Consider the following 24,572-nt stretch of genomic DNA (forward strand, 5'->3'; position numbering starts at 1 on the left):
ATCTTCTTCCTCCTTTTTGTCAAGAAAGTATTAGTTGTTCTAAACCTGCCTTGGGATGATGGGATAACCTTGTATTTGATCATCATACAGGTTTTTCTTTGTAATTCTTTGGTGATCTATTCTACTGCTTTTCAGGTATGCCTTAGCTGGTATTACAAAGATATAAGTTTCTCTAAATATGTTCTTCCTATCAAATATATTCTTATTATATGCCACATAATTCTCCAGTCCTCAAAAAGAATAGAATCAGCAGGTCTGGGTTCTAATGGAATTTAATCCTAAAATAAAAGTGCAGGTGAGAACATGTAATCCCTTCTATTCAATAAACTCCAGTACTCTAGTATCTCCTTATACCTCTGGAATCAAATATATACTGCACTGTTTGGCTTTCCAGTCTTGTTGCACCTTACGCCCTCTATATAACTCTATATCATAGTGCCACAAGGTCCTTTATGATTCCTCCATCACCCAGCTCTTTTCATTTTCCATGGTTGTTCCCCATGCATGGGATTTTTTCCCTTTTCATTTCAGCCTCCTGACTACCCTGCCTTTCTTAAAAACTTAATTAAAATCCCTCCTTCTACAAGAATCCTTTCAGTTTCCTTTAATGTTCATGCCTTTGCTCTGAGATGTCATCAGATGTTGATTTAATTTATCCCCAATTTATTCTTTGTATTTTTTTTCCTATAGTGGTTTGCATGTCATATCACCATTTAGAATTTGACCTCCTTGAGAGTAGACTTTTTCTGTTTTCTTTTGATTTGTTCTTTGTTTTTCTTTGTATGCCCAAAGCAACAGTACCTTCCACATAAGATAGTAGGCACTTAATAAATGCTTTTTGACTTGACTAATCCAAACTCTGCCTGTAATTAGATTAAAAATATATGTTTAGTAAAAAAAAAAAAAGAATTAACAGGAAGAGAATTCCAGGCATGTGGGACAGTCATTGAAAATGCACAAACCCAAGAGTTGGAGTGTCTTGAGCAAGGAACAGAAAGAGGTCAGTGTCAATGGTAGTAAACATCAGAGATGGAAGTTGAACTCATGTCCTCTAACGACAGCCAGTGATCTACAATACCATGCAATACTCCCTGGTCAAAATATTCATTGCTTCCCACTTTTGGACTCTGCTTCACCCACCATCACTCTGCAAACTCTTACTCTGTCAGTCTATATCCCTCAGTTCAGCTCCTTTTTGGATCTACTGACCACCAAGTTACTTTTTCACCTTTCAAAAGGAATTCAGTACCTTGCTCCTAGTCCTTTTCTGTATGCCAATTCCTCCTCAGATACCCTGGTTCCTTTAGCCTCCTCAATTGTTATGACCTATATTTACCAAAAGGAGTGCCTCTGGAATCTTGAATTCTGAAATTCCCCTTCTGATCACAATCTTAGATTAATCTTCCCTTTAATTAATGAATTAATCTTTCCATCTCTTACTTTGCCTCAATCTTCCTAAACCTAGTCTTCATCATGATGAAATCTTCATTTCTGTTCTCCCTACCCATCATCTCTGTTCTGGCTTCATTTTTCTGCCTTGAATCAATAATTGATTATTTCAACTATATACTGTTCTCTATGTTTAGTTGCCTTACGTTCTTGACCAGTCACTCTGACAAACCTCAACCCTAAATTATTTCTACCACCTGTCTTATCAACTCCCACTTCTGTGCTGCTGAACAAGGCTGGAAGAAATCACACAAGTGGATTCACCATAAATACATATTATCCCTCACACCTGTACACCAATCCTTTTATTGTTCTTTAATTAACTTACTATGAAACAATGCAATGACTCTTCCAAACAAACTTCTCACCACATACCTCTCTCTGTGTGCCATATAGGTTCTTGACTCCTACTTGACTAAGAAAATAAAAGTCATCTATTTTGACCTCCCTCATCTCCCCTATCCCATACCTCAAAATCCCTCTATGTTGTCACCTACCTTCTCCTCCTTTTGTCTTGTCTCTGGGGAAGAAATGGCCTGCTTCCTTTGCCAAAGGGAACTTCTCTATTTGTGCCCTTGATTCCAACCTCTATGGTATTCTGTGGGAATTTGCCCCAACTATTTTTCCCTTTATCTCTTCCTATATATTGTTTCCTTCCAAACATGTCCAGGTCAACATGCATTTATTAAGCAATTCCTATGAGTAAGGCATTGTATTAAGTGAAATTAGGTTAAGTGAGGGAGATACCAAGAAAGACAAAAAACTTTTTACCTGTCCTCAAGGAGCTTAAATTCTAATGGGGGAGGTAGTATGCAAATACTGTAGCTCTACATACAAGTTATATAGATTGGGATCTAGTGGAGATGAACAGATCCCTTCTAGCCTTAAAGAAAAAGAAAAAACAAAACACCTTTCACTAGACCATGCCAGCCCTTCTAACTCATATCCTATATTTTTTAATTTTTACTGTCAAGCTCCTGAAATTATCTCCATTCACTGTCTCCTCTTCTTCATTACACACCATCCCACTCCTTCCAATCTGGTTTCTGATCCCATCACTCTTTTGAAAGTCCTCTCTCAAAAGTGATTCCCTAACTGCTAAGTTTTATACCTTCTTATCAGTCCTTAACCTCCCTGTCTTCTCTGTAGTTTTTGATACTATCAACCATTCAGTCCCCCTAGATACTCACTTCTTCCTTAGTTTCTATGATGTTGCTTTCTTTTGATTTTCCTCCTATGTGTCTGACTATTCTTTCTCTATCTCCTTTTTGAGCCATCACTCATTTTCAATATGCTATATTTGGATGTTCCCCATGATTCTACCTTGGGCCTTCTCATTTTCTTTCACATTTTCCTATTTAGTGAGCTAATCTGTTCCCATGGGTGAAATTATGATGGTTGCCTAGACATTCAATAATAATAGTAACTCATATTTATATATAACATTAAAATCTGAAAAGTATTTTCCTCAAAAACTTTGAAGTGACTCCTAGTTATACATATAAATGTATATGTAACACAAATACGTATAGATACATAGATATACATATATGTGTGCACAAATACATACATATATGTGCACACATACATACACAATCTCTATCTCTTACCTGAATTCTTGTCTTATATTGTAGCAGCAAACACCCTAGCATACCCAGGGTGGTTGCCGACACAGGTTCTTAGATTTGCTTTTCTAAAGGAAAGCAACTCAAAATGGGTTAACAAACTTGCTTTAATCAAACACATCATTTACCTAGTTCAGGGGGAAAAGGTCAGCACCCTGAATTTCAAACAATGCAGACAAGTTACAAGCAGAAGTTACAAGAAGACAAACATATCAAGCAGACAGGCTTCCAACTGTCCAACCATTACATCTATACCTAGTCAGTTACCAGAGAGGGAAGTATCAACATCTGGGTTTTTCAAAGCCAGGGGGCTCTCAACAGCTGCCCAGAGTCTCATCTGGTCAAATCACAGAACACTTCTCAAAGTGAGCCCCCCCCCCCTTCCAAATCTCACATCAGAGTATATATAGCCTTCTCCTGGCTCAGAGAGTGTCACAACCCTCTTGACCCACTGCCCAATCACAAAGTATCAAGGTGTGGGCATCCCTGAAAAACAAGCCTCCCACCACAGGTTCCAGGTGACCACATTCAGCCTTTTAGGGGGCAGAGCATATTTTCAAATCAAGGAAGGTTCTCAGAGTCACTTAAGCCTATCAAAGGGCCTGGGGACAGGGAAGATCTTAGATTCCCATAATACATATTGACAACTACCTACTGGTCATCACCTTGATGTCTTGTAGAAATCATAAACTAGGCATTTTAAAAACAAAACTTATTGTATCTTCCCTTCTCTGAAACCCATCCCACCTCCCACTTCCTTGTTTCTTTTGAAGGTATGTGAAAATCTCTTCACCCAAGCTTGTAAAATGTCACCCATAACTCTTCCCTCTCCTTTGCTTCCATATTCACTCATTTTCCAAGTCTTTCTCACTCATGTCCCTTTTTCTCTACTAATATGGCTCTCTACCTTAATTCAGGCTTTTATCACTTTTCATTTGGACTCATAATAATAGCATTCTAACTGTTCCTTTTGCTTTCAGTCTATCCAATATCTAATACATCCTCCATGGGGCCACTAAAATGATTTTGCTAGTATCTAGCCATTCACTTTTTCTCAAAAACCTTGGCTTCCCATAATTTCTAACTTAAGATAGTCTCTGTATGAATTTTAAGACTTTATGTAATCTTGCCCCACTATAGCCAGAATCATAGGACAAGAGGATCAGAGATCTAGGGATGGATCCTAGTCCAGCCCCTTTACTTTACAGATGAGAATACTGAGGCCCAGGGAGGTCAAATGACTTACTCAGGGTCACACAATGTAAGTAGTAGAGATGAGACTTGAACCCAGAACCTCTGATTCCAAAACCAATGCACTGAACTATACCGACTTATTCCACTACTTTTCTTTTTTTTTTTTTTTGGTAGGGGCAATTGGGGTTAAATGACTTTCCCAAGGTCACACGGTTAGTAAGTGTTAAGTGTCTGAGGCTGGATTTGAACTCAGGTCCTCCTAACTCAAGGGCCAATGCTCTATTCACTGTGCCACCTAGTCACCCCTTATTCCACTATTTTTATTCACACACTTTTTGCTCCAGTCAAGCAGCATGGTATTGCATCTTCCACCTCTATGCATTTGCACAAGCCATCCTCCACAATGACAGTGAACTTCCTTTTCATCTCTGCCTCTTTTCCTCTCTCTCTACCCAGCAGGAGCTTTTAGTTGTTACCTCCTCCACAAAGCCTACCCTGATGCCACCCCCTGCCCAAGTTATTAATGTTCTCCCTTTTCAAGTTGTCTTACACTTCTTTATCTGTGTTTATGTTGAGTTTAAGAGTCTTAAAGGCAAGAACTATTTCATTTTTTCTTGTCTTTATATCCTATACATAATAAATATTTGTTGAATTGAATTATGTCTAAGTTACAAACCAAGTCCCCACTCTTTCTGAACCCTATGACCCCTATGGTGACAGCTAGCATGTTTCTCTGATCCTCCTGTAACACTGCTTCTGATCTCACTTTTGACATGTGTGACCTTGAGTAAATCATCTTCCCTGATCCTCCATTTCCTCATCTACAAATGACAGGGACAGAGTTGATGGTCTCTGAGTTTCTTTCTAACATGAAATGTTTGGTTCTGTGACCTGCTTTTTCCAAGTAGTCCTCCTTGGAGTAAGAGGGGGAAGACACAGCTCGGGGTGGTTGCACGGGTTGGTCCATGCATCTCTGATTGTTTTGCCCAGGCATGATGTTTGTTGTATGGTCAAGATCTGATTTCTGGTACCCTTGGTTGTTGTGTTTGAGGTGATCAGTAGAGATGTAACTCCTGAATCATTCCTACTGACAGAATTTGAATGGGTATAGCATGAATCACTCAATAATCATGGGGGCAAAGAGATATAATTGACTCCTTTGCCCAAAAGCCTCTCTTGATTTTCCTGGGCTGAGCCTCTCATGACAGCATTATCATAATCTGAAATTAGTATTGGAGAGCACCCCCTCTCCAGAGACTTTCATTCCCCTTCACTAAACAGGTCAAAGGCACCTCACCCAATTTGTAACTTGTCATCTGTTTGGAATTTGTAGCTTAACCTGCTACATCACCTCATTAAAGAGGTGCACTATTTCTATGTGATCTTTATAGCTGATATAACCTTTACTGACCGAGAGGGATGTGTGTGCCTTTGTGCCCAATGCTTTAGAAACTCCTGCCTTCTAATGGCAACTCTGTCTGGGCTGGACTGGGCTGGGCTGACAAACCCAGTGACCTGAGGCAAAAGTGGTTTCTTCTTTTAGCTTATGGAAAAGCCTTTTGGTCACTATTTGACCTTGGAATGAAATAGCTTAGAAAGAAATTAATTGTAATTTCCTTAGTGGTGCATGCTTTATAAACCTCAGGCAAATATTAAAAACCGGAGCCCGAGATAAAGGGGCGCCCAGGAGCCAAAATCAAGGCTAATGCAAACTGAAACGTTCTATTGTCTAATTAAAGTGTCTCTGCTGTGCACTCCCATTACTGAGTACTTCTGACAAACAACCTCCAGTTAGGTGCGGCCTACATGTTGGAATAAGCATGCTGGTTACTGTTGTTTGGGCACTTTTCTCTTGTCAGCTTAGCCTTGGGCATGGAACGTGAGCCATTAGAGGTAACAGACTATGTACAAGTTGACAGTGTGCTTGAGCTGGGTTATTTCAAATGAAGAAAAATGTCCTACAAAATGTGTACATTATATAATTATTTCTAGTAGAGTGGTGAGGGGCAGTGGGGTTTAATGCAGAAGTGTCAAACCATTAATAGCAAGGACCAGCAAAACTCCAGAGTGGAGCAGGAACCAGAAAAAATATAACTGGGGAATGTTTAACAAAATAAATACAAGTACAACACAGATGTTAATTTGTGATTTCTCGTCAATATTCAGCCACAAGGATCTCTTTCTATTTGGGGGTTGGACTTGGAGTCAGTAATACCTAGGTTCAAGTTACCCTTACTAGTTTCATGAATAAGGGTAAGGCACTTCACCTTTCTGAGTCTGTTTCTTCATCTGTGAAATGGGAGGGTGGGTGGATTTAACAGTTGAAGGCAGGGGTTCCCAACTTAGGGTATATGAATGTATTTTAAATAATTTGATAATTATTTCAATATGATTGGTTTCCTTTGTGAAACCCAGGTTCAAGCTTGGTGTATTTGAATAAAACACTTCTCATTGTAGAGAATGATTATTTGATTCTTGTTGTCATTTGAGGGGAAAAGCTGGTACAAGAGCTTGGGAGAAAAGAAACCTTCTTTCTTCCTACTTTGAGACTTAGGTTCCAGACCCTCTTTGGGGGAAAACAGAGAGAGGATGAGAGCAAACTTTGAAGGGCAGACATGGTGGGGGAGGGGGGAACAACTGGCCTCCCAGCATGGCTCTAATTTCCAGAGTTTTTTCTTTTTCTCCTTTGGGTTCTCTCCAAAGAGGATCTGGAAGCACCTGTGTCTTCTCTCAAAGCAGGAAGGAAGAATATCTCTTTTCTCTCAAGCTCTCATATCAACAGCCTCACCAAAAAGATGTGTAATATCAAGTAATTAATTAATCTCTTTACCAATGAGAAGAGTCTTCGCAAATATACCAGGCTTGAATCCTGGGCAACATTTGTAATCCAATGTATTTTATTTTAGACATTTAAAAACATTATTCTGAGAAGGGGTCTATGGGCTTCACCAGACTGTCAGAAGTCCAAAATACAAAGAAGTTAATAATTTGTATTCTATTATGATTTAGTAATGATCCTACTATCTTATGAATATGAAATCTAATAGTAGAACATAGGCTCATGGAGAGCAGGGATTTTTTTATTTGTAATTTCAAGACCTATGACAGCTCCTGCTACCCAGGAGGAGCTTAATAAGTGCTTTTTGATTGGTTGATTGCTTTCTCAATTCTCTTCCAGAGACTTTTGAGTGAAGGCTATATCTTTATTTCGTAGATTTCAGTCTAGTTGCATGCATCAATATCTGCCAACCTGGATTGGAGCCAGAAAATGGGCATAAAGGACATCATAAGAGAAATACCTAACTAGAAAACAAGGGGTGGGATGTAGTCATCTGGTGAGGGTACAGGTGCTCCTTCTATATCCATGAAATATCACAATAAGTAGAGGAAGGTCACCAGCATACTGGGGGGACCACCTAGACAGAGGATTTATGGGAGAGGAAGGATAAGAATTTTCCAAACCGAGAGGGTATGGGTTTGTTATAATCTGTTTCATTAAAGGAATTTTTTTTTATTCTTTAATTTATTAATTTGTTTGTTTCCTTTTAGTTTACAGGATTCAATTCCACAATTCCTTGAATTTCACATTTTGTTCCCCTCCCTCCCCTCCCCCCATGGCGGCTTATAATCAAGTATAGGATCTGTAAATACTTTCACATTATACAATGGTCAGGTTATAAGGATGGATTGTACCGGCTGGAATGAAAAATGGTAAAGAGGACATAAAATCAAATAAGAGAACGAAAAAGATCAGGTATTTTGCTTCCACCTGGATATAAGTTTAGTTCTTTCTAGTTCTTTCTCTGGATGCACGTTTTTCTCTCCATCATGCGTCTTTTGGGATTGACTTATATCCCTGCATTGTTGAGAAGAGTCCAGTCTATCAAAGTTGGTCATCACACATATGTTGTGTCTGTAATTGTGTACAAATTCCTCCTGGTTCTACTCTTCTCACTCAGCATCAGTTCTTTTAAGCCTCTCCAGGTAAATATGAAGACCGCCTGCTCCCCGTTTCTTATAGCACAATAATGTTCCATAACATGCATATACCACAACTTGTTCAGCCATTCCCCAATTGATGGACACCCCCTTAATTTCCAATTCTTTACCACAACAAAAAGAGCTGCTATAAACATTTTTGTACATATGGGTCTTTCTCCCATTTCTATGATCTCTTTGGGATATAACCCTAGGAGTGGTATTGCTGGATCAAAGGGTATGAAAGTATTTATAGCCCTTTGGGCATAGTTCCAGATTGCTCTCCAGAAAGGCTGGATCAGTTCACAACTCCACCAACAATGCATTAGTGTTCCAGTTTGCCCACATCCTCTCCAGCATTTGTCATTTTCCTGTTTTGTCATCTTAGCCAATCTGACTGGTGAGATGTGGTACCTCAGAGTTGTTTTGATTTGCATTTCTCTAATCAATAGTGAATTAGAGCATTTCTTCATGTGCTTATAGATAGCTTTAATTTCTTACTCTGAAAACTGCCTGTTCATAACCTTTGACCATTTATCAATTGGGGAATGACTTCTATTCTTATAAATTTGACTCAGTTCTCTGTATATTTTAGAGATGAGTCCTTTGTCAGAGACATAGGGTGTAAAGATTCTTTCCCAATTTCCCACTTCCCTCTTAATCTTGGTTACATTGGCTTTATTTTTACAGAAACTTTTCAATTTCATGTAGTCAAAATTATCCATTTCACATTTTATAATGTTCTCTAATTCCTGTTTCGTCATAAAGTCATTCCCTCTCCACAAGTCTGATAGGTAAACTATTCCTTGTTTTAGCAGACTGCTTACAGTATCAACCTTTATACCTAGATCATGAACCCATTTAGACTTGACTTTGGTATATGGTGTTAGATAATGGTCTATGTCCAGTTTCTGCCATACTATATTCCAGTTTTCCCAGTAGTTTTTGTCAAATAGTGAGTTCTTATTCCAAAAACCAGGGTCTGGGGGTTTATCAAACAATACATTACTGTAGTCGTTGACTTCTGAATCTCGTGTGCCTAATCTATTCCATTGATCCACTCCTCTATTCCTAAGCCAGTACCAAGTAGTTTTGATGACTGCTGCTTTATAGTACAGATTGAAATCTGGTAAAGCTAGTCCACCTTCCCTAGCATTTTTTTTTTCACTAATTCCCTTGATATTCTGGACCGTTTATTCTTCCAGATGAATTTTGTTACTATTTTTTCTAACTCTATAAAGTAGTTTTTTGGTAAATTAATTGGTATGGCACTAAATATATAATTTAATTTAGGTAAAATTGTCATTTTTATTATATTAGCTCGACCCAGCCATGAGCAATTGATATTTTTCCAATTAGTTAGATCTGACTTTATTTGTGTGAAAAGTGTTTTGTAGTTATGATCATACAGGTCCTGGGTTTGTTTTGGCAGGTAGATTCTCAAATATTTTATAATGTCTACAGTGACTTTAAATGGGATTTCTCTTTCTACTTCTTGCTGTTGAGTTTCATTGGAAATATATAGGAATGCCGAGGATTTGTGTGGGTTTATTTTATATCCTGCAACTTTGCCAAATTTATTTATTGTCTCAAGCAGTTTTTTACTTGATTCTCTAGGATTCTCTAAGTATATCATCATATCATCTTCGAAGAGTGATAGCTTGGTCTCTTCTTTGCCTAACTTGATTCCTTTGATTTCTTTTTCTTCTCTAATTGCTACTGATAACATTTCTAGTACCAGATTGAATAAGAGGGGTGATAGTGGACACCCTTGTTTCACCCCTGATCTTATGGGAAATGCTTCCAGCTTTTCCCCATTGCATATAATACTTGCTGATGGCTTTAAATAGATGCTACGTATTATTTTAAGGAAGGCTCCATTTATTCCTATACTTTCTAATGTTTTTAATAGGAATGGATGTTGTATTTTGTCAAAAGCCTTTTCTGCATCTATTGAGATGATCATGTGGTTTCTGCTAGTTTTATTGTTGATATGCTCAATTATACTGATGGTTTTCATAATATTAAACCATCCTTGCATTCCTGGAATAAATCCTACCTGATCAAAGTGTATTATTCTTGAGATAAGTTGCTGTAGTCTTTTGGCTAGTATTTTATTTAGAATTTTTGCATCTATATTCATGAGGGAGATTGGTCTATAATTTTCTTTCTCTGTTTTATCTCTTCCTGATTTAGGTATCAGTACCATATTTGTGTCATAAAAAGAATTTGGTAGGACTCCTTCTTCACTAATTTTCCAAAATAATTTGTAGAGTATTGGAATCAATTGTTCTTTAAATGTTTGATAGAATTCACTAGTGAATCCATCTGGCCCTGGAGATTTTTTCCTAGGGAGCTGACTGATAGCTTGTTCAATTTCTTTTTCTGAGATGGGATTATTTAAGTAATTTACTTCCTCTTCAGTTAATCTGGGCAACTTGTATGTTTCTAAATATTCATCCATTTCCCTAAGATTGTCAAATGTATGTGCATACAATTGGGAAAAATAATTCCTAATTATTGTTTTGATTTCCTCTTCATTGGAGGTAGATTCACCCTTTTCATTTTTGATACTCATAATTTGGTTTTCTTCTTTCTTTTTTTTTTTATCATATTGACTAAGGGTCTATCAATTTTGTTGGTTTTTTCATAAAACCAGCTCTTGGTTTTATTTATTAGTTCAATAGTTTTCTTAATTTCGATTATATTAATCTCTCCTTTAGTCTTCAATATTTCTAGTTTAGTGTTTAATTGGGGATTTTGAATTTGTTCTTTTTCTAGGTTTTTTAATTGCATGCCCAATTCGTTGAGTTCCATTTTCTCTAATTTAATCACGTATGCACTCAGGGATATAAAACTTCCCCTAAGAACTGCCTTTAATGCATCCCACAGATTTTGGGCTGTTGTCTCATTATTATCATTCTCTTGAATGAAATTACTGATTGTTTCTATAATTTCTTGTTTGACCCACTCATTCTTTAGGATCAAATTGTTTAATTTCCAGTTAGTTTTTAGTCTGTCTTTCCCTGGCCCTTTATTGCATATAATTTTTATTGCATCATGATCTGAGAACGATGCGTTTAATATTTCTGCCTTACTGCATAGAATTGTGAGGTTTTTATGCCCTAGAACATGGTCAGTTTTTGAGTATATGCCATGAACCGCTGAGAAGAAAGTATATTCCTTTTTATCCCCATTCAGTTTTCTCCAGAGATCTATCATACCTATCCTCTCTAAAATTCTGTTCACCTCCTTAACTTCTTTCTTGTTTATTTTGAGGTTGGATTTATCAAGTTCAAATAGGGGGCGATTAAGGTCTCCCACTAGTATAGTTTTGCTATCTATTTCTTCCTCTAATTCCTTTACCTTCACCTCTAGGAATTTGGATGCTACACCACTTGGTGCATATATGGTAAGTAGTGATATTGCTTCATTCTCGATGGTGCCTTTTAACAGGATATAGTTTCCTTCCTTATCTCTTTTAATTAGGTCAATTTTTGCATTTGCTTTATATGTGATAAGGATTGCTACCCCTGCTTTTTTTTACTTTAGCTGAGGCATGATATATTTTACTCCAACCTTTTACCTTTACCTTGTGTGTATCCCTCTGTTTCAGATGTGTTTCTTGTAAACAGCATATTGTAGGATTATGATTTCTAATCCATTCTGCTATCCATCTCCATTTTATAGGAGAGTTCATTCCATTCACATTTACAGTTATGATTGTTATCTGTTTCTTTCCCCTCATCATATTCCTGCCCCTGTTAATGTTCGTATTTTCCCTCCCTTCTCCCTTCCCCCCCTTAATAGTTTTTTTTTTGACCACCGCCTCCCTCAGTGTTCCCTTTTTGGGCCCCCTCCCTTTTCCTCCCCTTTTCCCCTTACTACTTCCCTCCCTACAAACCACTCCCACCCCTCTTTTGTAACCCTTTCCCCCTCCTACTACCTGTAGGATATTGTTATACTTAATGAGGTATGCTATTTTTTCTTTGCTTCAAGAATGACAGGAACAGATCTCATGCGAAGCTCCTCTCCCTCCCCTCTTTCCCTCTAAAATGATGTGTGTTCTCCTTGTTTACCTTTCTAAGTCACTGTTGCTTCTCATAATTGGAGGTTGAATTTTCCATTGAGTTCTGGCTTTTTTATCAAGAAGGTCTGGAACTCTGTTATATCATTGAATGACCATCTCTTTGCGTAGGAAGAATATGCTCAGTCTCACTGGGTATGTTATCCTTGGTTGTAATCCAAGATGTTTTGCCTTCCTGAAAATTGTATTCCACTGTCTCTGATCTTTCAGTGTGGAGGCTGACAAATCCTGTGCAATCCTCACTGTGAACCCTCGATATTTGAATTGTTTCTTTCTGGCCACTTGAAGTATTTTCTCTTTTATCTGGTATTTCTGGCATTTGGCCACAACATTTCGAGGATTTTTCAGTTTGGGATCTCTTACAGCAGGTGTCCGATGGATTCTGTCGATTTCTATTTTCCCCTCAGGTTCTAGTATCTCAGGGCAGTTTTCCTTAACGAGCTCTTGGAGAATGTTGTCCAGGCTCATTTTTTCATCATAATTTTCTGGTAGGCCTATGATTCTCAGATTATCTCTCCTGGATCTGTTTTCCAGGTCAGTTATTTTTTCTTTGAGGTATTTTACCTCTTTTTCTAATTTTTCATTTTTGTTGTTTTGCTTGGCTAATTCTTGGTTCCTCATAGAGTTATTTGTTTCCATTTGTTTAATTCTGGTTTTTAGCAAATCATTTTCCTTGGTTAATTTTTGAAGCTCCTTTTCCATATCATACACTTTTCTTTTTAGAGAGATGTTTTCCTCATTATAATGTTTTTCGAATTCTGCTATTTTCGTTTTGAGAGAATTATTCATTTTGTCTTCTATCTCTCTCATTTTGCTTTCAAAGTTCCTTTTGATGTCATCTAGGAGAGCCTTCTGTGCTTGGGATCCATTCCCTGTTGAAGTCTCAGCTGTGGGTGTGGAGTCCACATTGTCTCCCTCTGAGGATAGTAGGACTCTAGAGTCTTTGTCTTTGTAGTCTGCTTTCTACCCATTTTGAGGCAGGGTCCTAACCATGCCCTTCCTCTAGGATCCCAAGCCTTTACTGTAGAGGGTTTTGCCCTGGACAATAGTTACTATATTTTCAGGGTCAGAGGGGGGGTTTGGAGCAAGTGGGGTTCACTCTGTCATCCTTGTCTTTGGAGGTCTTGAAAGGGGCTTTTTTTTTTTTTAAAAAGATTTCTGGGCTATGAAGTGGTGGCCCCAGGAGTGTTTGCTGTCCAGTATAGGGGCCCCTGTATTTGCTTCTTACCTTGCTCTTTCCAGTTCCAGCCCTTTGGTGATAGGCCTGGTAGTGGACCTTGTGGTTGGTGGGAAGACTTGCCCTCCGAGTTGATCCGGCCCCTTCCACAGCCGCGCCACGCCTTCCCTCGCAGGCCACTGGCCGTCGCCACTGAGCCTTCCCGGCCTGTGTCCTCATTAAAGGAATTTGCCACTTTGATGAAATTATAGACCCATCAAAGCGACAGAGTACAAATTTGAACAGTAATTCCCCACACTTTGGCATATATCCTCATATACATGCCCCCTTACCCAAAGGCAGAAATTGAAAGGATATATATCCTCAAAATATAAAGACAGCAGTAGTTTTTTTTAAACACTTTAAGGTTTACAAATCACTTTTCTTATTAATTCTCACCCGTGACACTGTCATTTCCCATCTCTAAGCCTATGTACTAGACTATTCAATGCCCAATGTACTTCCTCTTTACCTCAGCTTCATAAAGTTCCTTTCTCCCCTTAATATATAACTCATGCTTGTCTTCTGCAGGAATCCCTTCTTGATCTCTCAAGAGTGCTAATGCCCTCCCTCTGAAATGATTTGTACTGAACTACTTGACATATATTTTCAATAATTCACTGTATTTATATGTACTTATATGCTTACATGCAAGTGAGATATCCAGTGCCCTCACCAGATGACCACACCCCATCCCTTGTTTTCTAGTTATATATCTCTTTTATGACATCCTTTATGCGGCTTCTCTGACTCCAATCCTGGTTGGCAAAGTGTTCTAGTCTAATCATGATGACCATACAACTAAATTAAAATCTGCCAAATAAAGATATAGCTTCCAGTTAAAGACCTCTAGAAGAAAATTGAGAAAATGAGCAACCAATCAAGAATGCATATGTGTGTGTGTGTGTGTGTGTGTGTGTATAATTTATATTTTATGTTTGGGTTTTTTTTTGTCTCTTAGGATATGAGTTTCTTAAAGGTAGGGACTATTCTGTTCTTTAAGGTTTGCAAAAGGAGGGCAGAGCCAAGATGGCAGAATGAAGAAAGCAGGGACTTAGAGCTCTGCCCCAAACCCCTGCAAATACCTTTAAAAAGTGAATCTGAACAAATTCTAGAGTGGCAGAATCCACAAAGAGACAGTGTGCGGCAGATTTCCAACCAAAGACAGCAGTGAAGACCGACAAGAAGGGTCTGCTGCACTGGGCTGGGAGAGGAGCACAGAAGGGTTGCACTGGTGTAGACCCGACTACAGTGAGGCAAGAACAAACAAACCCCAGCAGCCCAAACCACTAGCAGCAGTGGGGATTCCCAGAGCTCTCAGAGGCAGGAGGCAAGGTCTGTTGGAAGTGGGTGAGAGACCCCTGCCCCTCAGTGGCTGCAGCTGCTTCTGGGGGTTAGCAGCCCACAGACTGAGTGTTTGAAAGTCACCTGTTTAAACTTCCAGGAGCCAAGATGGTGGAGTAAGCAGTAAGTGCCTCCCACCCTCCCTTATTGACCATGAAAAACACAGAGAATATTGTCCCAGGAAAAATCCTGGAATAGTAGAGCCAGCAGAAAAATGGGATATAGCAGTCTTTTAGCTCAGGAGTCTTGGGGGATTAACAGGAAAGGTCATTCTTGCTGTGGCTGAAGGGGACCAGCACAGGACAGAAGGTGTTCCACCAAAGTTTGCAAAGATCTTTCTCTCCATTATCTCACTTGATTCTCATGATAATCCTGGGAGGTAGCTACTATTATCATCATAATTTTTTTTTTGAAGCAATCGGGGTTAAGTAACTTGCTCAAGGTTACACGGCCAGTTATTTCTGGGTGTGGTGCTAAGTATCAGAGCCCAGATTCGATCCCACATCATCCCGACTCTGGGGCCGGTGCTCTTACTCGCTGAGCCACCTGGCCTCCCCTTATCATCATAATTTTAAAGATGATGAAACTGATTTGAGCGATGTTAAGTGACTTACCCAGGGTCACATGCCAGGGAAGTATATAAGATAGGATTTAAACTCAACAGTTTCTTGACTGCAAGTCCAACACTCTATCCATGGCACCTCCTTTGCATCTAGTACCTAGCATAGTGCCTACCCCCAGTACCTAAAACAGTACCTGGTACTAAAATGCTTCTTGATTGAATAATCTGGTGAAGTAGGTAGAACCAGTATCGTTGTTCCCATTTTGCAGATGACAAAACTGAGTTTCAGAGGGGTAAAGTGATTTGTTTAAGGCATGGATGGCAGAACTGAGCTTTGAATACAGCTTTTCTAATTCCAAGTCCTAAGCTCTTTTTAGCATTGCATACTGCCTCTCCTATACAGTAGTCTGGTGGTCCCATTTCTTTCTCATGAATGGGCTTATAGATTACTATGAAGGCTACTTCCTCCTTACAGGCTATTATTGTGCCAGTACACCCATGGTTGAATCATCACTGCTAAAAGAATCAATGATACATTTTGATTTTGATCTTCAAGAAGGTAAGTGATTACATAATATTTTAATATAGAAATACTAATCCTGCTACCTATAAAGTTATTTATAAAAGGCTGCAGAAGATTAGTAGCCCAGGACAGGTATTACAGGAAAGCCTAAGACCCTAATTCCCAATGTGACAAGTATGTACCATTTATCTTCAGCTCCTGAAGTAATTGTAATTGTCTTCACATCATAAGTTTCTCTTAGTCCCTTTAATAATTAGTTTTTATTTAATTTTATTATTAATATTGAATAAGAAATAATTTTAATTTTATTTAAATTTACTAATTTACTAATTAGTAATTGTCTTCACATCATAAGTTTCTCTTAGTCCCTTTCCTCTCCCTAAGGTGGCTTACACAGCACTATATCACAAGAAGTATCACGAAAATACCACTATTATTTTTCTATCCTGAGTTATCAACTTCTTTCCTTTCAGTGGGTTTCTATGGCATCCAACATATTTCTAAATAACTTTGTCTATTGCATACTCATGTACCTGCATGCTTCAAAGTGAAGAAAACAGAGTCAGGGTTAGTGATAAGGAATGGGGCTCCTGCTCCAAGGCTTAAAAGAATAAACATCGAGGCTGCTGATATAAATCTGATATAACTAATTCCACCTGTGTGTCCTTTAATAAGCCTCTCCCACCTTGTAAGTCTCTTGAGTTTACTTCCGGTGCCTTGTAATTTGAACCCAAGCACTGGTCAGTTGGTCCATCAAGCTGAGGCACTGTCTTAATGAGCCACAGCAAATCAAAAAAACAAAGAAAAAAACCCCCAAAACCTCCCTCTACTTTTTAGTGGCACTCAGTGCTTTTCTACAGGGAGAAAAAAACAACCAGCTCTCTCTTTGATCTCTCCATATGTACCTACACTGGTGAACAGCTTTGGTGAAGTTTGATTGCTTTTGTATTTCCATTGATCTTGATACTTAGCTGAGAATTTGACAAAGTTATGATCATGATCACATCAAACGTGCAATCGTACGTAATCTTACCATGTATTTGGGAGACGGCATGTTTGACGGGAGCCTTTTGGGCTTCAATTTGTCATTACAAGCCAGAAGCAATTTTTGACAATCAGCAAATAATTGATACAGCTAGATTTTATTCACTAATGCTTCTTTGTGTCATTGTAAAGATGCTATCTACTTTAGAAAATCTGCCAAATGCTTACCTCTTCTCATCTCGAATTTCCATCAGGAAAACCCCAATGTGTACACACAAAACGTTCTCATAACGTTGTGTAAAAAAGAGAAAGTACGCAGAGGATCAGTAATTGATGTCTTCTCAGTCACTTTTTCCAGTTGTGACTTAGGTAGGCAGCTAAATGGTACAGTATATAAAATACTGGGCCTGGAGTCATCAAGATCTGAGTTCAAATCTGGCCTCAGACACTTATTAGCTGTGTGATGCTGGGCAATCACTTAATCTGCTTCAATTTTCCTATTTGTAAAATGGTGATACTTACCTCCCAGAATTGTTTTGAGGATAAAATGTGATAATATTTATAAGCCTTAAAGTACTATGTAAATGACTGGTATTGTCCTATTTCTATTCCTTTGGAATTTTTCCATCCTTTACATATCTTTAAAATGGAGAAAATTGATCCTCAAGTGAGTGACTAAAAAGTCTTTTTCTCCTAATAGGGATTTATTCTGTATAACTACTGCTTCCATGACTTCACTTAGCTCATCAAATACTGAGGTCTAACTATGGTCATAGCTGAGAAAAGATTGCCACAGAAATACTTGGATCTTTCATGACTGTGTACTATATTTCCTCTTACCAAGAGATTGTGTTGGGGAGGTTCAGATGAAAGGAGTAGGGGGAAAGACAATTAGAGCAGGGATATACCAGTTTGTATGGATTGACCTCTGGAGCTTCTTGAAGGAGCATGGATTAGCAAGGTCTTTTCCAAGGATGTTATTCTCATTTAATAGGTAAGAGTACTTCAGGTACTCAGCTCTGAGCTATTGAATAAGAAATAATTTGGGGCAGCTAGGTGATGCAGTGAATAGAGCACTGGTCCTAGAGTCAGGAGGATCCGAGTTCAAATCCAGCCTCAGACACTTAACACTTACTAGCTGTGTGATCTTGGGCAAGTCACTTAACCCTAACTGCCCTGCTTTACCCCCTCCAAAACAACAAAAAAAAAGGACCAAAAATAAAGAAATAATTCCCAGGTTTCCGTGCTGGGATTCAAGTTTAGAGAAGAGATTTTTTAAAAGAATCAAAATTGTGTCATCCAAGGTGTTATCTGCCCCTCCTAAGCCTTCTGTCATCTGCACATTTGATAATCATGCCATGTATGTCTTTTTCTGAGTCACTGATAACCATGTTAAATATCAGAGAATCAGCACAGATCCCTGAGCCAATAAATAGAGACTTCCCGCTCAGTTGTTATCAAACCATTAATGACCACTCTTTGGGTCCAGCCATTGAATCCTTCTTCCTGTACTATTATCTGGTCCATGTGTCAAATTACAATACAATTTGTTAGGGACTTCAAAAGGCCCTTTATAAAGATGCATAAAAAGGCACCATGTGACTGCTCATGGACCATTGAAGATATGCCAATATAACAAGGATGGACAACAAGAATCCTGCTCACACATCATTGAAAAGCCATGGAACTCACACATGAAATTGAAAGGCCCATGTTTTGTTGAAGGTGTACTGCTCATTTGTCATAATAATATGAGGGCTCTTACATCTGGATTGCTGCTCTCTCAGAAAGTATTCAATGGGATTCCAGCATAGACCTTCTTGGACTAGTGGCTGACCAGGTGTCCCAGAAGCTGCAGCTGGCTATGGTTTAGTGAGTGAGTCTTCAAGGTAAAGAAGATGATAAATTCGGTTTGGGATGTCCTGAATTTAAGGTACTGGTGAGACATTAGCATGGAGGTGTCTAGCAACCAGCTACAGATGCAAAAAGGGAACATATGAGAGCGATTAGGGCTGGATCTCTACATTTGGGATTAATCTGTTTAGAGTTGATTTCTGAATCCATGACAATGGATAAGATTACCAAAGCAAATACGCTAAGGAATGAAAAGGGCCGGAGGCTGAGTCCTGCAAGATGCTTGTACTCAGAGGGTGGAAGGAAGATGATGAACCAGTGAAGGAGAACAAAAAAAGAGTCATTGACAAACGAGAGGAGAACTGGGACATAATAGTGTGAACACAGAGAAAGGAGGGAGAATATGTAGGGGAAGGGTGGTCAATAGTGCGGAAAGGTCATGGAAGATGAGGCATGAGAAAAATCCATCAGATTTAGCAGTTAGGAGATCATTGGTGACTTTTAAAAGAGCAGTTTTGATGCAGTAATGGAATCAGAATTTAAACTGCAAGGGGTTGAGGAGTGAGCGAATGATGAGGAGATGGAACTATTTTTCCTAGAAATTTAGCAGACCAGGGGTGGCTTTGTGGCACAGTGAGTAGAGTGCAGGCCCTGGAGTCAGGAGGACCTGAGTTCAGATCCAGCCTCAGACACTTAACACACACATGCACATACACACACACACACACACACACACACACACACACACACACACTAGCCGTGAGACCTTGGTCAAGTTACTTAACCCCAATCGCCCTCCAAAAAAAAAAAAAGAAATTTAGCAGACCAGAAGGGATATAATATGATAGCTTAAAGCAATGGCGGGTGGGGGAGCAAAATAAAGGATAGTTTTTATTTGTTTGTTTGTTTAAGCATCAGAGTCACCTGAAATATTTATAGGCAGCAGCAAAGGACTCAATAAATAGCACAAGATTGCTGATAAGTGAGGGGGGATGATCAATGGACCAGACTCTTAGAGCATATTGGAGGGTATGGGACAAGGGACACAAGAAAAGGAGTTAACTTTGGCCAGTAGATTTGCCCTATTCTCTGAGATTAGAGAGGAGGAGATAAGGATGACTGAATATAGAGAGAAGTTTTGAAAGATAGAGGAGGGAAGATAAAGGAGCTTGTGACAGTTGGTCTATAGTTTCTTAGTACTGTAAAAGGGGGTGTTATTGCCAGAGAAATGGTTCAGAGGTGGGGACTTAAGGGCAGTTGTAAGTACATTTGTTGTTGTTCAGTCATTTCAGCTGTGTCCTACTTTTTGTTACCCCATGTGGAGTTTTCTTAACAAAGGTATTGAAGTGGTTTGTCATTTCCTTCTCCAGCTCATTTTATAGATGAGGAAACTGAGGCAAACACAGTGAGGTGACTTGCCTAGGGTCACACAGCTGGTAAGTATATGAGGTCTGAACTCAGGTTTTCCCACCTCTAGGCTTAGCTCTCTATCTGTTCTACAGAAGGATGAAAGGGTAAGAAATGTGTGAGAAGAATATAGTTCCTCAATGTACTAGTTAGCTATGGGGTTAAGATGGGAAAGGAGATAAGGTAAGGCCAGATCAGGGGTTATGGACAAGTAGAACAAGAAGGGAACCCAAGATTAGAGATGATGCTAAAAACGTGGAACAGTGTTAGGAGGAGTGAGACTTATAGGCTTAAATAGAAGAAAAGCAGTTTACGATCAGAAGAGAATTTTAGAGTTCAGCATCTTGGAAGTGAAATGGTTTTGAGGGTTGATGAGGTGTAGGGTATGTCCACATTCGTGGGAGACTAAGGTAGAACAGAGATGGAGGACACTGGAATTGAGGAGGGCAATAAACTAGGAGGCCAGGGTATTTGTGGGATGATTATATTGATCATCAACAAACAGGATCACAGGATCTAAAAGTGGACCTTTAAGGTCACCTCATCTAATTTCTTCATTGTATTGATTAAGAAACTAAAGCCCATAGAGGTTAACTTGTTTAAGGTCATACAGATAAGCAAGTTACATACAGAGGCAGAATTCAAACTCAGGAGAAATATTATGACGCAGTAGAAAAAGCCTTGGATTTGGAATCCAAAATGGCTTCTCTTGCTACTTGTGTGACCTTGGACAAGGTCACTTAACTCCACTTAACCTCTCTGTACCTCAGTTTTCTTAACTATAAAATAAAGAGGTTGGACTTAATGACCTCTTAATGACCTCTAGTTCTTCTATCCCTAACTCTTTTTTTTGGCTTTTTGGAGGGGGAAGGCAGGGCAATTGGGCTTAAGTGACTTGCCCAAGGTAACACAGCTAGTTTTTTGTGTTAAGTGTCTGAGGCTGGATTTGAACTCAGGTACTCCTGACTCCAGGGCCAGTGCTGTATTCACTGTGCCACCTAGCTGCCCTCAGCCCTTACTCTTAAGATCCTATCATGCTCTGATTTAAAATATGGTGCTCTCTTCCCAACACTATCCTGACTCATTTAATGAAGCTATTTTTACTCCTTACGAATTTACTAAGGTAGGCCTTGGGGACCAAAGATAAATAAAATACATTTCTTGCCCTCTCTATTTAATTTGGGAGACAGCTCATATACATAAAAAGCTATATAATCATACCAGGTAGAATAGGTTAATTTCCAAATGGTCCCTCAGAATTAAAGACTCATGGACTTGGAAAGGACTTTAGAGGTCATCTAGTACAACTGTATCATTTTACAGGTAAAAAACCCAAGGCCCTAAAGGGATAAATGCCATGTGAATGGTTATACAAGGACACCAATAGTAAATAGAAAAGCCCAGGTTGACTCTGGAGTCCATGTGCTATTTGCACAGAGCATAGGGTTAAATGCTCTATTCCCCTCCTCCTTTTTTCAGGCCTAGATGCCTTCTAACCACCATTCAGGAGGGATCTTTCAGCTCTCCTGGTCTGAAAAATATTTCTTTCCTTCCTTGCCTTTCTACAGGTTTGCAAGTGATGTGTGCTCTCTGCAGATTGTCACAGACCAAGAACCTTGCCTAACCAAACAGAATGGAAGCATCAGCCCTCTGCTACCGTTGTCAGAAAGCATCCAATCACACACCTGCTGGGTTAAACAATCACAGCAAAGAGAAAAGCGAGAAAGGTAGAGGCCTGACCTTAGGAAGAAGGGTAAAGTGACTCCAGCAGAAAGGCTAAATGAGAGCTGTTCTTCACTAGACTGCTGTAACTTCTGGGTGAAAAAAATACTCTAGTAAAAATGGGAAGTCTTGGGGTGGCCAGGTGGTGCAGTGAATAGAGCACTGGCCCTGGAGTCAGGAGGACCTGAGTTCAAATCCAGCCTCAGACAACACTTGCTAATCGTGTGACCTTGGGCAAGTCACTTAACCCCAATTGCCCTGCCCTCTCCCCTCCAAAAATAGGAAATCTTCCCCAATTCCTTCAGGTGAGAAAGACTTTTCCCCACACTGGACCTCACATAGTTCTCTTTGTTACAATTCCTTCCAATACATTTGTCAAATAATGTTGCATCTTATAGTTATCTGAGCTTTTTTCCTATCCCTCCACTAGACACTCAGCACCCTGGTGGCAGAGACACCAGATGACCTAAACTTTGTAACTTCCTTAGCACCTGTACTATGGTGTTCTTCCCTTCCCCCTCTTTCTTTTAATAATGGGACTGAATAGAGATAATGAATAGTCTAGTGGAGGGAACACTGGATTGAACACCCAAAGATATGATTTCTAAGCCCTGATTCTGCCAGGACTAGCTAATAAAGTCATGCAAGTTCTCAGGGTGTCAGTTTCCTCATGTGTAAAACAGGGATAATGATTCCCATACCTACCTTCCTCCCACTAAGAACTAAGAAAGAATTATCTTAACTATTAAGTTGTAAAGGTACTCCAAGAAATTAGGAGTGCTAAACAAATGGAGAAGCCTGTTATCTAAGATTTGCTTGGCTTGTGTCTTTAGGCACCCTAGAATTTCCCCTTTATAAAATGGAGGTGATAATACCCGACCCTATCTCCTTTCCCAAAGAGCCTCTGTGAAAATATTTTCAATAAAAATTCTGTGAGGATAAATTAGGAAATACAGGAAAACCTCATTAAACTGATATTGGTTTATTCAAATTAGCACATAATTTGAAGCAACTTCCATTCCTGAGCTGACAAGATTCCCTATTGTTCTTTTAATAAAGATATTGAATAATCTGAATTCAGTTAATTCCATTTTTTCCGGTTCCTTGCCTTTTGAATGGACAAGATTTTATAGAAGATATGAAAAGGCCTTGGAAACCAAAGTGCTTTTGGAATGAAAGTTATCACCAAATGCCATGTCTAAACACAGCCTCGGGTTTGAGAGTCTCCATGGTCTGGAACAGCAAATGGGCAGCTCAGATCTGACTTCCCCTAGGCTCTCATGCACTTGAATGTTTTAAGTCTTCTAGTCTCTTTCCTTTACCTCCTTATGACCAAATAGGAGTAATGTCCTGTCTCCTGCCCCCACCTCCTTTCCCTCCTCCTACTAACTTTGATCTGCTCTGACTAGAACACATCCCATCAGAGCATGAGGCCTATAGCTGAAAAGTTTGGACTTTAGAATGATCCTTAATGATCCCTTAGTCCCTGAGTGTCAAAGAGGAATGAACACTGTGGCAGCAAAAGTCACTACACAGTAGAATTTATTTTTTAAAATAGATTTGTATTGATTTCTTTTGTTTTTAGGAAGCCTAGATTTCTTCCTGTATCTTTCCTCCTTCTCCCGTCCTAGAGAGTCATTCCTTATAATCAAGAATTCATAGTAGCCTTTAAAGGGAGATATAACCTCTACTCTCATTTTATTCTTTCTCTCTTTCCTGGTGTCTGAGTATGGAAAATGACCCTCTCCATTCCACAATACTATTTAAAGATGTTCTTCCTTCAGGATATCTCCTCTTCCTGGTTCAGTCACCAATTCTCTTGGACTCAAAACCTTGTTATAGGGTGAAAGGAAGCACACAAACCCAAGGGACCAATGAGAAATTCCTTCCTGGTCTCAAATCACAAGGTCTTCATTCTGAGCTTCCTCTAGGAGAGATATTTGAGCTCAGCACCACACATGGTCTAATGAAGTATGCTACAGGCACCCCAATCCAAAGCAACAACAACAACAACAAATTTGTCCTAGAAAGGCAGAAGCTGAAATCTTTTAGTAGTCAAAGAATAAAGGTTATATGGGGCAAGAATTATACCAGCCTTGCACTTTTCTGTTTGGGGAATTCCCAATCTCCTTATCACTTCTGTTTCTTTCCCTTTTCTTGGGGTAGACATTTCATAAATTCTGATGCTATAGCTAAAATGACAATAAACCATGGGAATGAAAGAGGAGCTGGTCTAGACAGGAAACATTTCAATTACCATTTACTTATTTTACAAGCATTTATTCACTTCCCCTCCCACTGTCCTCCTTAATTGAACAATAAAAAAGAAAAACAAAACCCTCATAATAAATATCCATAGTCCAGCAAAACAAAATTTCACCTTGACCATTTCTGTCTCATTCTGCATTTTAGGATCATCACCTCTCTGGCAGAAGGTGAAGAGCATCTCCAGTCCTCTGGACTTGTGGTTTTTCATTGCATTGATTAAAATTCTAAAGTCTTTCAAAGTTATTTTTCTTTATAATGTTGTTGTCATTTGGTAAATTATTCTAGTCTCCTCTCCACTATGCATTGATTCATAGAGATCTTCCATATTTTACAGGGAAACTTTGTAAAATTTTATTTTA

This window comes from Petaurus breviceps, unplaced genomic scaffold, assembly GCF_028583685.1.
Source record: "Petaurus breviceps papuanus isolate PSGF00001 unplaced genomic scaffold, PetGlider_PUasm1.0 187, whole genome shotgun sequence".
Classification (NCBI taxonomy): Eukaryota; Metazoa; Chordata; class Mammalia; order Diprotodontia; family Petauridae; genus Petaurus; species Petaurus breviceps.